The sequence below is a fragment of the Xiphias gladius genome, chromosome 4 (assembly GCF_016859285.1).
Source record: "Xiphias gladius isolate SHS-SW01 ecotype Sanya breed wild chromosome 4, ASM1685928v1, whole genome shotgun sequence".
NCBI classification, from domain to species: domain Eukaryota; kingdom Metazoa; phylum Chordata; class Actinopteri; order Istiophoriformes; family Xiphiidae; genus Xiphias; species Xiphias gladius.
In genome coordinates, this window is record NC_053403.1 from 13,762,075 (window position 1) to 13,777,030 (window position 14,956).

At 38.2% G+C, this 14,956-nt stretch overlaps 1 protein-coding gene across 4 annotated transcripts in view; it reads left to right on the forward strand.

The window, feature by feature from the left end:
- si:dkey-71h2.2 (low density lipoprotein receptor adapter protein 1) overlaps positions 1-14,956 on the forward strand; it is a 44,766-nt gene that overhangs the window by 456 nt on the left and 29,354 nt on the right. The gene's annotated exons all lie outside the window — the stretch shown is intronic.

Genomic DNA, 14,956 nt, shown 5'->3' on the forward strand with positions numbered 1-14,956 from the left:
GTGAAGATTTCGGCGATGTGGCAAAGGTGGTATTATCTGTCCGTGAGGGAGAGGAGGACGGTATGTGCCCCTGGCTCTTCGAAGTAAGCTAGCGGTCTGTTGCGTTTTATTACCGGAGAGCTTTTGTTCGTCTTGTGGTCGATGTTCTGAATGTACTGTAGTGTACAAGGCTGTACAATTACAAACTGTTTTTATTATATGTCAAGTCTCAGCTGTGATTTACTTCACTTCCTCCTGATTTTGTCCGACTGCCATTTGTGCCTCAACAGAACAACTAGCCTGTCGCATAAATTACAACTAGCTAATTAGAACTGGTACTGAAAGTTACTCGAATAACCGAGTAGTCGATTAAAAAAAGAAAAAAGGACTCGTAAATGTTTTTAAAATGTATTAATAACTTTAATTCTTTAACCAAGCAAAAATGCCAAAACATGCTGGTTCCAGCTTGACAAATTTGAGGATTTGCTTGTTTTTTATGGTTTATATAATTTTGAAATGAATATCTTTGGGTTTTAGACTTTGATTTGAAGATATCACCTCGGGATCTTAGAACATCGGATGGGCATTTTTCTCTCTTTTCATAGAGTAAACAATTAATTGAGTAATCAATAAAATAATGTAGAGATTAATTGCTAGTGAAAATAACCATTTTTTGGAGCCCTGAAATTAAGTACTATACTAAAAATCGTCCATATGAATATAGACCCAAGAAGGATAATTTCATTTTATACCCTTTACTGAATACCTAATGATGGGATGAACTTGGGATGTTAGTGAAGAGATTTTTCGTTAGGTTTGTCACTTTTCTATCTCTCTAACTCACAGTCCTGAGGTAGTTCACAGTATGATACTTTTTTTCAGCAATACATTCAAGGCAATATAATAAATACTGTTATTAAAGTAATCTTTAGGCGTTTTGGGGCGTTTTTTATTCATAAATAACACATTGATTGATTGATAGATAGATAGATAGATAGATTACAACCAGATAACATTCAGTGATACACAGTACTTGAATATAGTAACAGCAACAAACCTGGTCACACCATTAGTGGGATGGAAGCGAGTAAAGGGCTGCTTTGCTGCCTGGAGCTCTGTTGTCTCACTGATGTGTGAAGTGTTGTCTTGAACGCTCCCTCCCTGCCGCTACATCGCTGCCATACATGCTAGTACGCTGCTTTTGCCTCATCCTGAATTCCTGCGTAGTGAATAATCAGCCGCCCATGCCAGCTTTCATTAAACGTGACTGATTAATTTCACAGCCAGGAAGATGTGCTTGGTTTCTTCATGCTCTCTAGGAAATGTTCTACATAAATCATTGACTATTGAGTATTGAGTGGAAGTCTGTGGGATTTAAACATTTTCTTATTGGATTAGGGATTTAATGAGTCTCTCTGATGGTTTTTGATGCATTTAGTCTGTCAGTTTGAGTAAGAGATGTCAACGTTAATTGACAGGTTGTCCTGAATGGTGTGGGATGATGGCTGTTGATGGCTGCTGGGGGGCTAAAACTTGTGATCTTTTGTTTGTTTGTTTGTTTGTTTTTTTGTTTTTTTTTTTTTTTGCAAACGCTGATGGATAGGAGTTGTTATTATTTTCCTTAACAACGCCAACATCACCATTTCCCCGTCATTACCATGGTGTCTTTATGATGACAAAAGCTGACAACCAAACCGGCAACATGTTATCTGGGAAGACATTGTCTGTGTCACATTGTTAGCAGAAGCCTCTGCATTGTGCTTTTTCTTCTCTTATTGTTGTTGGCGTCAGAAAGAGACGGAAGAAAAAGCAGAATGATACCGTCAAGAGCAGAATCCAGCTGGATTTCCGCGCCTGATGACAGAAGCAGTTTGTGTCTGAGAGCCACCAGAGGAATCGGGCTGGAAAAATGTGAACACAGCAGTCACAAACAGCACAGACAGACAGGGTGACTGATGATGTCCAGAAGCTACTTAACAGGCAATTTGGAGCGAGGGCAGCTTCCTTATGCCAGCATGTGGCAATGCGTCAGAGATGGCTGTTGGAATGCAAATAAGCAACATTGCAACGGCTTGGCACATTCACAGAAATTAGGTGTGATTAAAGTAAGAAAAAAAGTAATGAATTATGTTGTTATATTATTAATAGAAAGATTATGTAGAGGCTTGGTCATATGACAGAAAATCAGTATCACAATAAATTTAAACTACCATCATGGCATTTGAGTTTCTGTTGAAAGGTCATGTGTTAATTATAGCCAACTATCAGTATTAAAGCCTTAGCAGTCATGATTTATTTTAAATGAGACTGGAGTGTGAAGAGGATGACTTGGGTGTTGCATTTTTAAGGGGCAGTGCCACTTAAAAGCGCACAGAGATAGCTTTAATTCAACATGCTGACTTAATTAATTTGGTTTACTTTGGTTGATGACCCTTTTAGACATGCACCCCGTTACATTAAGGGAAATTTTTACATGTCAGTCCAAGGTCTGAACGAGCACCTGAGCCACTCATATGTAAAAGTCATGACGCAATCGTACTATGTTGGACCAAGTAACATTTCAGTAACACATCCAACACACCAAAATTGAATGAATGCTGTTATATTAATATAATATAGAGGCTGTAACAGTGCAAAGTAAAATGCATAGAGACTACATGTCTTGTTTGCCCTATTAAGAGCAGTGTAATTAATCCATTGCTTAACTATAACACCTTTATGCACAAAGAAAATAACAGTGGGTTAATAAGCTTGGACAAATTGTGAAGGAGCCAATTTTAAGTTGTTTTGGAGGTTCTTCTCATGTCAAATCAGTCTAAAAAGGATAATTTGTGGACTGGGAATTCAGTAATAATCAGAGAGCTCCAGGACTTAAGAGATTTCAAAACCAACATTAACTTGACATTATTTCCACTAGATCGCTAAGTAACAAATCCTGCCTACTTATTAATATAACTGGATGTTTTACGCTGCCTCTATCATAGCACTGCTGTAGTTACTTGTTTGCGCAAAGCAATACTCAAACTATGTTATTACTCCACATCAAACTATGACAATTTCAATTTACCTCTTCAGTAAACATGCTTCTTTCTTCTCTCTTATTTCCAAAGTGGTGTTGATTGTTTTGTGTGTGTTGTTGGTAGTTAGTAGGCTCTGAGCAAAAGGGACAGCGATCCTGTCTTTGCAACAGCAGAACAGTAATACCATTTGGAAACACCAGGGGGGAAAATTTGTCTATTGCCAGTTTATGTATTGTCATTCTATGCTTGAGTACTATGGGACATTATGAAATAGGCAGCAAAATCTGTTATCAAATATTTATCAGGAATTCACTTTCAGAACTGCCTTGCTGATGCAGCCTTTGAGAGATTACTTTCCTGCAGTCTCACTGCTCTCTCTCATGCACCAGGTGCCAAACAATGTGCAAAGATTGTGGCTCTTTTCATAAGGCGGCTGTCAAGTCTGAATAAAGCTATAACAAACATGTATGTAATGGCCATGGTCTAAATAACCAAAAGCCACCACTTTAACAGATAGATGAAGCCAGCAATGTTCCGTATTTCATGTCTGAGAAGGACTGAAGAACAATCCTGGATTTCCATCCAATTTACTGTAGGCACACATGGCTCTGTATTGTGACCTCATATATATATATATATATATATCTATGTATAATTTTTTTTTTTTTTAATATTCATTTTCCCCAAAAATTGAATCTAACAAACTGAACAATAATGAAATGTCCTGTTTTGTTCTGAAGTACTTTACTGTGTGAAAGTCTGACTAATCCATTGGTGCTTTTGACAGCTATATAGTGCAATCAAATCTTCTTCTTTATTTTGCACAACCTCAGGATGGGACACACAGTTGGCACGATAAGTACAAATCCAGGATGATTGGTAACTCTATAAAGTTAAACTAGCCATGTAAAGAAGCACTCCTTTCACAAGTTAAAAAAACAGGCAGAATGATTTAACTTTCTACCTTACTAAAATAAAATGAGCTATTTCTTGACATCTACTGTAGCCAGTCTTCAGTTCTTTAGGCCAGCAGAAAACCGACATGTACAGCACTTCCCCATCACCACTCGTGGCCGTCCGTTGTCATCTGTTGAGGTCAAAGCCACTGGCAGGATGGAAGAGGACACAGCATGTGCCTGGAGTACAAGCCATCCCTTTGGATCACGTCACATTGAAGCAGTACGGACCTTGCTGTATCTCAGAACTCGCACACACTTGCCCTTGGCACCAAGGACATCTATGCTGTATAGTCTGCATCAATTTAAAACCGTGTAGCTTTGGGACAGACTGAGTTATGTCCAGTAAGGCTGTGTACTTGGGTTTAGGATTTGTGTTTTGTAATTCTTTTTGGGATGAATGCATCATATCTTGCTTTTGCTGCATAGCTGCTAATCAATATCTAGGAAAAAAAAAAACTGAAAATAATGAGCTACGTTTAATCCTTGAATACATCTCAAGTGTGCTTCTGTTAGGTTCTCAAGCTTTGTTGTTTGAGGAAAATAATATGCACTTTGTATTGCTGTGCTTTGCAGCCCAGAGAAGAGCCTGATCTGAAATTAGTGGCGTCAAAAATCATTGGGTTTGACCGGTTGGGAACTCTGGCAGTGAATACACCCCGCAGTTCTATTAAAGCTGACAGGAGTTTGACTGAATGACATGCAGAAGGCAGTGGTGTCAGTTAGCACTGCCCCTGGAGGAGCAATTATCTCTCAGTGGCTCGTTAGGGCTCAGGAACCTGTGAGTCAGGGACGTACCAGTGAGGAGGAGGAGGGAGAGCAGAAGGAATGGTGGGAATATACAGGATAATGATGTAGGGAATGTCAAAGAGAGGGATGAAGGCTGGGATTAGTGTGTGCAGCAAATTACAGGGGAATCCTGTGCTTTGAGTGTGATAAATAAGATGAGGAGTTGATAATTGGGGACCGATGGAGCATTTGGATTTGTGTTATGATGTACCATTAAAGTGTCATCAATGCAGCTTTGATATTAAGTACCAAATCTAATCTGTCCCTGTAGCATGGGAAGCCCATTTAAATAGTTATTTCAACAAGATATATTTTCCCACTTACCCCTAATGGCGTCTAACCATGCAGATAGCTTTGTTTTCATTTGAACAGGTCGTAAGATGTGCATTTCTACGTCCTTGTGTCACCACTCTAACACAAAGGAGGCGAATGGGACTTTACTTGTGATGCTCAAAGTCCTAAAAAATTACAGTTAAAATAATCAGCAGAAACTGTGTCCCAGTTTCCTGTGGTTACAATGGAACTAATAGTTTGCATTACCTTTGCATTGCGTTAATGCAGTGCTTTCAATGGCGAGGACCACTGCTTATTTAACACAACGTCTACAGGAAAGGTTGTATTAGCATACAGTACATGACCTTTTACAGTAGTGGCCTGTTAACAGTTGGACAAACACACTAAAAATATCATGTACCAAGAACGGACAAACAGAAGAGAATGAGGGGGGAAAAGCAGTTGCAGGGAGGTACAGAATTGAGTGTTCTTGAAGTTACGGAGAGTATTTTTTTAGGTGGCTTTGCAGGATATTTCATGCCACCGGTTTGTTAAAATAGTAAAAGTCTTCCATTTAATCAGTTCTGGTATGAGGTTTCTGAAGCATCAGCCAATCATTGTGTGTACTCACGCACTAATGTCTATTTTTATAAATGTCACAGGCATTGCTTCTTTACTAAGAAGTAAAGAAATTATCAATTGCATCAAAGAGCTTTGATAAATCCATTATAAGGAAGTCAAAATGTACTGTCTAAACCATACATTAAATAATTGTTGGTTACAGCTGAGATCTTTTTTTTTTTTTTAATCCCGGCTGTCCACCATTTCCAGCAATGCTTAAAGGAAAAAACCCTCAGTTATTGCATCTTGCTCTCACCAGGGTCTGTATAGAATATACAGGCTCATTTAGAAGACCAGTTAAACCAATTTGTGCTTGTATAGCCGAGCTTCAGTATATCAGGTGATGATTTAACTGAGCAGACTTCCCACCTATACTCTGCATAATTCATCCTCTCAGCCGCATCAGTCTCACCAGTCACAGACTGAGGCTAGATTAGATGACAAAGTGCTGCTAATGAGTTTTCATGGTGTGTGCTTTGAGGAAAGTAACCTGCCTAATGGAATTCTCATTCCAAAGATCAGCAGATGCCAAAGTTTTGAGAGACTGCTTGCATTGGGTTGATGAATTGAAGTTATTTACACCCATCATGTATCTTCCAGGGCTCTTTGAATTTATGACTCAGAAAGCTCATAATTATCATAAGGTAAACAGGAAATGGTTTATTTTGTTTTCTATATTCCTCTTTGGAGTAGAAGAGCAACATTTACAGGTTGAGACATGAGATTTAAAGAATTTGCCTTTAATAGATTAAACAAACGTTGTATTTTTCCCCTTTGAAAAGTACCTCATAGCCATAGCCATCTCCCTTTTTAGTGCATGTGAAGATGAGCGAATTGACTCTGTGAGCATGGTATTCAAATGCAGTTTTATTTAGTTTTATGAATAATAACTGAGAAGATTTTGTGTGAGTGCATGGCCTTTTGACTCTTTCCACTTTGGTTAGAAGAGAACTACATGAGCTAAATCCCCCCAAGTGTCTGATTAGTTGGATTATTGTCAAAACCACAGCTACATCAGTGACAGCTCTGCACAGACTCTATTTTTGCTTACTACTTGACTCTTTTTTCCCCCACTTAGTTTCATTTCTGTGAAACCTTGTGCACAATTTCAGTGAGTCTTTTTTCATAATTTCCTTAAGCGATTGTATTTTGTGTCTCTGACATTAGATTTTAATACAGTATTCAGTTGGAAAAATTACTTTTGTTATGCACTTCTATCACCAAACTGCTCGATGTGTGACTTACGCCCTTTTTAGCCTTGCAGCAAGGCTCTAGGTATGGCAATAACGGTGTCTGTTGGTCAGTCCACTACTTTGGTCCAGACTGAAATATTTCAACAACTATTGGATAGATTGTTATGAAATTATGTACAGACAGTCACGTTTCTCAGAGGATGAATCCTACTCACTTTGGTGATTCCCTGACTTTCTCTCTAGTGCAACCATTACATTTGAGATTTGGTTTAGACATGCATGTCTGTCTCAGGATGAATTGTAATAATTTTGGTGATCCCCTTGTGTTTAGTTCTGATTAGCAAATATTAGCATGTTAACACTCTAAACTAAGATGGTGAACATAGTAAACATGATACCAACAAAACCCACTTGCATGGCTATAGACTCTTAGTCTTGTTAGTCTTTATTTTTATTTCATTGTGGTCAGTGGCCTACTAGAAGATTCTTTTGCTATAGCTTATATTGTGTGCTGAAGTCTGCCTGTGTGAATCTATTATCTGTTTAATGTTTGATTTCCGTCATCCTCTTGTGAAAACAGTTCAGGCCACAAAAGTGTATTTTTTTTTTTTTTGCATTTTCCTCAGTCAAGAGGACATAGGGTATTAAATTGAATTTAGGATATTTTCACACCAAACATGTTTTCGAGCAGGTTTGTTTGGGCAGGTGTGAACAACGCTATTCAACCTCTCACTGGGTTGACAAGCGCTACACTACAGCTGCTCCTCTTGTCACACTTATTGTCTTGTGTTTTAATCCTGCAGTTGCTATGAGTATTTAGAAATTTAATAAACCTCATTCTGTTATTATCATAGGTCTGGGTTTAAACAAATCTTAGAGGGAGCCCACAACTTTCATTTCTGTATTCATGCCTTAAAATCTCAACTGTGCCAAGAAGATTCGCCTTAATTCTTCCTTGAGGTTTAAGGATAACAGAGGACGTATTAGCTGAAGATACATTCAATAGTTCGGATTTTATCTTTCTCTGTAGTTAAAACAAAGGAGTTAGTGCGAAGACACTGGAAGGTTCTAACGAGGGGTGTGCGTGCGTGCGTGTGTGTGTGTGTGTGTTAGTGCTGCTGTGACTGTTTGAACTTACAGTACGTGCCGGAGGGTTTGGTTGAATCTTTTAAAACCAAATTTTCATTTTCTTGGGAAGGTTACTGCAAGAGTTACTTAAAATTTCCCTCCAGGAGCAAGAATTTTACATTGGATTTCTTGTATATTAGGCTAAAAACTATCCTCTAGTAACTGTTTCAACTCAACATTCATACAGTGTGATGTGATATTTTTTCACTTTTTCACATGCTTACTTGTGGCTGTTACGTTTGAACAGCGAGTATATTTTCTTCACTGTTGCACTCCACAAATATTGATTTTATTTTTATTTATTTATTTTTTTTAAGCCTTGGCCTCATGTTATTAAAAACTGCTCCACATCATATTCTATATTGATTTTCTTTGTCAGACCCTTGAGAGTTGTGTTATGGCAAGTGTATAACATTTTCATATGGCCCACAGTATATATAGAATGTGATGTAAATGGTTATTTTTGGTAACTTGTATTTTTTTTTTTAAGCCTAATAGGTTATCTGTACCCTGTCTGCCAGTTTAATGATGACAAAGATGAGGGAATCCTTTACTCTACAGTGTAATACAGCTTATATACAGTTAGATTCATAAGTATTTGGAATGTGACACAATCTTTATAATCTCGCCTCTGGACAACACCACAATGGATTTTAAACAAACAAATCAAGATGTGATTGAAGTGTAGACTTTCAGCTTTAATTTAAGGTGTTTCACAAAAATATTGCATTAACTGTTTGGGAATTACAGCCATTTTTATACATAGCCCCTCATTTTCAGAGGCTCAAAAGTAATTGGACAATTGACCAACAATCACTTTCGTGGCCACGTGTGGCCTGTTCCCTTGTTATTTCATGACAAATTAAGCAGATAAAAGGTCTGGAGTCAATTCCAAGTGTTGAATTTGCATTTGGTAGCTGTTCATGGGAATTCTTAATTCCAAGAGTTGTCGATGAATGAGGATGTCATTAGGCTGAAAAAACAAAACAAACCTATCAGACAGATGAAGGAAACTTTAGGAGTGGCCAAATCAATAATTGGGTCCATTCTTAAAAAGAAGGAATGCACTGGTGAGCTCAGCAGCACCAAAAGACCTGGAAGACCATGGAAGACAACTAAATTGGATGATCGCAAAATTCATTCCTTGGTGAAGAAAAGCCCTTCACAACATTTAGCCAGGTCAAGAACATTCTTGAGGAGGTAGGACTATCATTGTCAAAGTCTACAATAAGGAGACTTCTTCATGAATGTAAATACAGAGGGTTTACCACAAGGTGCAAATCACTGGTAACACTCAAGAACAGAAAGGCCAGATTAGACTTTGCCAGAAACCCTCTAAAAAAAGCCTGCCCAGTTCTGGAACAGATTCTTTGGACAGATGACACCAAGATTCACTTCTACCAGAAAGATGGGAAGAGATGAGTATGGAGAAGGATCCATGATCCAAAGCAAACCACATCATTTGTCAAACATGTTGGAGGCACTGTTATGGCATGGGCATGTATGGCTTCCAATGGAACTGGGTCACTGGTGTTTAATGATCATGTGACTGCTGATAGAAGTAGCAGGATGAATTCTGAAGTGTATAGGGCTTTACTATCTGCTAAGATTCAGCCAAATGCTGCAAAAGGGATCAGATGGTGCTTCACAGTACAGATGGATAATGACCCAAAACATACTGCAAAAGTGACCCAAGAACTTCTCAGGGCAAACAAATTAAATATTCTTCAATGGCCAAGTCAGTCACCTGACCACAACCCAACTGAGCAAATTTTTCGCTTACTGAAGACAAAACAGAGGGCAGAAAGACCCACAAACAAGCAGCAACTTGAAGGCAGCTGCAGTAAAGACCTGGCAAAGCATCTCAAGGCATTTGGCGACGACCATGGGTTCCAGACTTCAGGCAGTCAATGACTGCAAAGGATTTTCATCCAAGTGTAAAAATAATCCTCATATTTATAATTATGTTGGTTTGTCCAATTTCTTTTGAGCCTCTGAAAATGATGGGCTATTTATAAAAATGGCTGTAATTCCTTAACGGTTATTGTGATATTTTTGTTGAACCCCTTGAATTAAAGCTGAAAGTCTACATTTCAATCACATCTTGATTGCTTCGTTTCAAGTCTGTTGTGGTGGTGTACAGAGGCAAAATTACAAAAATTGTGTCACTGTCCAAATACTTATTCACCTAACTGTAGATGCATTGTGCCCTGTTTAAGTCTCTTAGTTCATTATTATGCTTTTCTGTTCAGTCTCTCTGGACTGATTTTAGCACCAACAACGTTCCCTGGGCTAAAGTGTAGTGAATTATGCAACACAAGGAAACTGAGAGAACCTATCTTGGGAGCGTTGCTTGTTCATTCTGCTGTAGCAACACACACACACACACACACACACACACACACACACACACACACACACGTGAGTGCTCTTTCTGTTTGATGTCCATGACAGCCGTCTGTGAAATGGGATATGCTGTCACTCTGGTGTAAGTCTTTTTCAGCATGTTCTCAGCTGTTATTCTGTAGGGGTGTGTGTGTATTTATGTGTGTGTGTGAAAGAGATTAAGTACTGCAGATGCCTTACTGTGTGTGTGTGTGTGTGTGTGTGTGTGTGTGTGTGTGTGTGTGTGTGTGTGTGTGTGTGTGTGTGTGTGTGTGTGTGTGTGTGTGTGTGTGTGTGCATATCAGCTGAACCTGCTCCTTGATTGGAGAGCCAAATCCCATCTCCATGCTCTGTTCCTCTGAAAAATTCAAACTCCCCTCAACATTTCTGACACATCATGTCACTATCTGAGCTCAGCACAAAGAGCCAAGGAACCCACTCCTAAAAATAACCTTATACTGTCAAAGTGAAAATGGAAAACTTCTGTAGCTCATTGCTATATAGAAACACGGTGTGTGTGTGCTATTATGGTTAGAACAAAATTCTAAAAAGAGCAGTAGGGGATGTCTCATACGACAAGGTACTTTGGTGATGTGGTTGTCAAACTAATTTAAATGTGCTGCTGTTGTTCAAACAAGATGAGATTAATAACTAGATTTCATTTATATGTTTATATTTATTTAATTCATTTGCTCATCTTAAAATTAATCATGAAGCCTGATGCTGATGATTAACTTTAAAAGCAGCTGAAAAATGTAATACAAGTGCCTGCGTCTCTTTAATTGTCTCGATTCATTTTGAATTTGTTTTGTTTATAATTTATGTCTGAAATTATTCACATCTGTTTTACATAAAACTGACTTCTAGGTAACCTTGGTTAAGTTGGCCGAGTTCATACCATGAATACAATTTCCACTTGGAATGTGAGGACGTGCCCTCCTCACTTTTATAAATCCTGTTCATGTCTCCTCCACATATACAGTTTCAATTTGAATTACTCCCAAACCTTTCTAAACCACATTCTCATGCTGTCCTGCTGCTAAAATGCTCAAATGCTCAAATGCTAAAATCCTGATGAGAGAAGCTCTAAGTCGATTCTTAATGGGGGGTTTTTAAGGGTCATTAGATCCCTTGGTAAGGGCTCTCAGGCAGCATAAGGGTTTTCCTATTTTATTTCTGGATGTTGTAGGGTCAGTATGCAGCTTGAGAGGAAGACTACAGGCACCACACTGGGCTGCAAAAAAAACCCTGTAACCTCCTGTGCAAGGTTAAAAATCTTTTAAGCAACATATCCTCCCAAAAAGATGTTAGAATTATACATCCATCAAAGATCAGGTACTGAAGCACAGTGCTCTTTGTAGTAAAGATGGAGATACATTATAATAAAGTATCAGGTCTCTGGGTAACTAAAAGGGATTTTTCAAGTAGGTTAATAATGCAGCAACTTATATAGCACTTATGCTTTTTTGTTCTATAACCATTATTGTAGAAAGCACAAGAACAGTTTTCATCATACAGTATGTCATCTGCTATGATATAATTTAGTTTTAATTTAATTTAATTTTTTTGAAGAACCTACAACTTCATTGTGCCCCCTCACTTCCGAAACCAAACCTACTGTACGGCCTTGCATGTACAGTACCAGGGACCTCCTGAATCCCAATCCAGCCCAGGAGCTTTTAATATACATACTGATATCAAGTAAAGGCAAAAGTATACCAATAAAATATGTGTAATTTAATTTGAAAGAGTCATTTCCACACTGTTAAGGCATAGCTCAAGCACTCACATCAGTGACCCCCCTAATATCCTGACTTTCCAGAGTCATGAGACCTGATCCGAGGTTACCAGCTGTGTTGGACTAGAATCCATCACTCGCATGGAAGAGTCTAAAGTGCTCTAACGCATTAGAGGAGATTCCTACGGGAAGCCCTCATCCATTAATGGGGCACAGAGATACACTGTCTCAAATGAGATCAGCAGCTCTCGAAGGTGACTTGTTTGGCTTTGGTGTGATAATGGATGGAGAAGCTAATGATTGCTCAAGCAAAGTGTTGTTTTCCTAGCACTCAGCTTGAAATAGGGGAAACCTTTTTTTTTTTCTCTTTCAAGGCACAGCTTTATCCTTGAATAGAAAACAAAAAATATTAAATATAAACCTATTATTTCATAAATGGATTTATTTTGAAGGAGCTATTTATCGATGATGAAGCTATTGAAAATTGAGCAAGCAGACTCCAGGGGGAAAAGATCTGTATCAGAAAAGAGAAAATCATGCCCTGTTTGAATTGCTAATGAAAACAATCCTTCCACGGTGCTGAGCGGTTATACTGTATGAATAAATAGCTGTGAGGGAAGATTTCTTTCGGTATGGAATTGTCTGCATTGTTAATGTGGCTGTTGTTGTCTTGGCATGATTCCGGAAATATTTGCTCTTTCTCTAGTGAACTTTACCGTACCGCATAATATAGGTGTTGTCCTTGTTCTCCCTATACTTTCTGTTAATTCCTGGTTCTACAGAAACAACTTTAAAAATGTTAAAGTTATAACTGTAGTAAGAAATATGCATTCTGGTCATTTGCGTAGAAAAATGTCCTTGATGCTTCAGACCTATATGGAAATCTCAGAAGTATTAATTTAACGGACAGCAGCAGCCTACATGTCAGGCATTGACAAACAGGAGCTGCTGAGTCAATCAATAAAAATGATCAAAGGCACGTTCAATTGACATTTGCTGTGCAAGCCAACTCCATATCTAATGTCCTTTAATCAGTGATAAACTATAGCTTTCAGGAGATTGTAAACAGTCTGTATATTACGAACAAACCTCCATCTTGCCATGTTGTTTCTGATGAATCGGCACATAGTGAAGCAAGTAAATGAGCATTTAAATGGCTTTACACAAGTCATTCTGAAAAAAGCCCTTATTTAACAGGGGACAGGCCACAAGTCCTTATACCTATCTGTATCTATAACTGGCTCTTTAGCTGCTAAATACTCCACTGTGTTCACCAGCTAGTCGCTAACTGCGTCTGTCTTCTCTGTGCCTAATGCTGGGAAATGGGTTGATAGCAAAACAATGAGCTTAAAGACACTAAAATGCTTAGTAGAGCTGAGGTTAACTGAGGTGTTTAGGTGATAATTCTCTGTGGGTTTGTCACAATTGATTCGTTTCACATTACGCATCATGATTTGATCCATTGTTAAAATAAAAATATCAAGTAGTGCAGCTTTAAGCTGTTGAACAAACAACTGATTTTATTCTGGTGAGGACAGTCTTAGATTGACCTGACAAGTCATATAAAGGATTTGGATATACTTTTTCAACCCCTTAAAGACACTTGAAGAATTATGCCTTTGGCTTGTTAAGCTACATGGGATAATTCCTAAAGCATTTTCATTGTATGCTTATCTAGCTCAGTCCTTCTGCGCAGCATCATACCAACCGCATCCTAACTGTCACTGTCCGCAGAGCAAAATATTAGTGTAAATTTCACTGTGGGCTACCAGCTATAAATAGAGTACAGGAAGGCATTTATTCATTCATTCATTCATTCATTCTGGAACAAAACCCAAATGTCTGTGTTGGCTTTTAATTTGAAGCATGTAATAATGCGTGCCCGCAAAATAACCCCAGCGCTAATCCCATTTCATTCTCAGGGCACTTGTGAGGACAAAACATGCTTCTTAGAGTACATATGATAAGGCTGTTTCACTGCCGTACAGTATGTGAGGACGTTGGTTTGATCCTTTCTAATTAATGATTCATGGAGCCTTTGGAGGACGGTTCCTGATGGGAAGGTTGAGGCCTACGTTTTGCATACCAACTGCAGTCAAAGGCAATTAGCATTCAGGACATTATAGGAAAGTCTTTTATCAAGTTGTGTTGTTTTTTTTTTCATTTATCATTTTTGATACTCGCTTGTCACACATGCTGTATTTTTCATGCTTCCAGGCATGTTGCATGGTATGCTTTAACGTATTTAGCTGTTAATAGCTTGTAGTCTTTTTATAGTCTTTTTTTTTTTTTTTAAATTATATATTGAGATAATGTTTATTTCAAGATTGCAAAGCCGCATAATGTCACTCACTCGGCAAATTCACATTCCTTCCCTCATGTCCCCTGTCTGACTGACACAGCCACCACTATGCAGTAGCTCTATTTTCTATTAGCCATGCATATACCAGTTAACTCCCATCATCATTATGATTAACAGCAGATAGGGTGTTTGAAGTGAAAGCAATTAATGAGGGGTTTTGGTGAAATGGGGATTAATTTGAAAGATCCACACCAGCACTGACTTATTCAAGGACCTCCGGGGCAAATAGTTGACTCCTGAACCTGAATTATTTTACTGCAGTGATACTTTTCATGTAAGTGTAAATTAAATAAAAGCTTAAAGGAAATGTTACAGAAGCTTGAAGACTCCACTGTCCTGAAATTTTAAAAAAAGTAGACATAAATGCAATTAAATCCCTTTGTGGGTTTCGGGTTTTGCTATCTTTTTCTGACAGTTTTTATGAGGAAAAAATGAAAAGCATGACATTGAAATGTGAGTTCAGTCAAGTCTTTCCATAAAAAAGCTTTTTCAAAGCTCTCAAGAATGTTGTA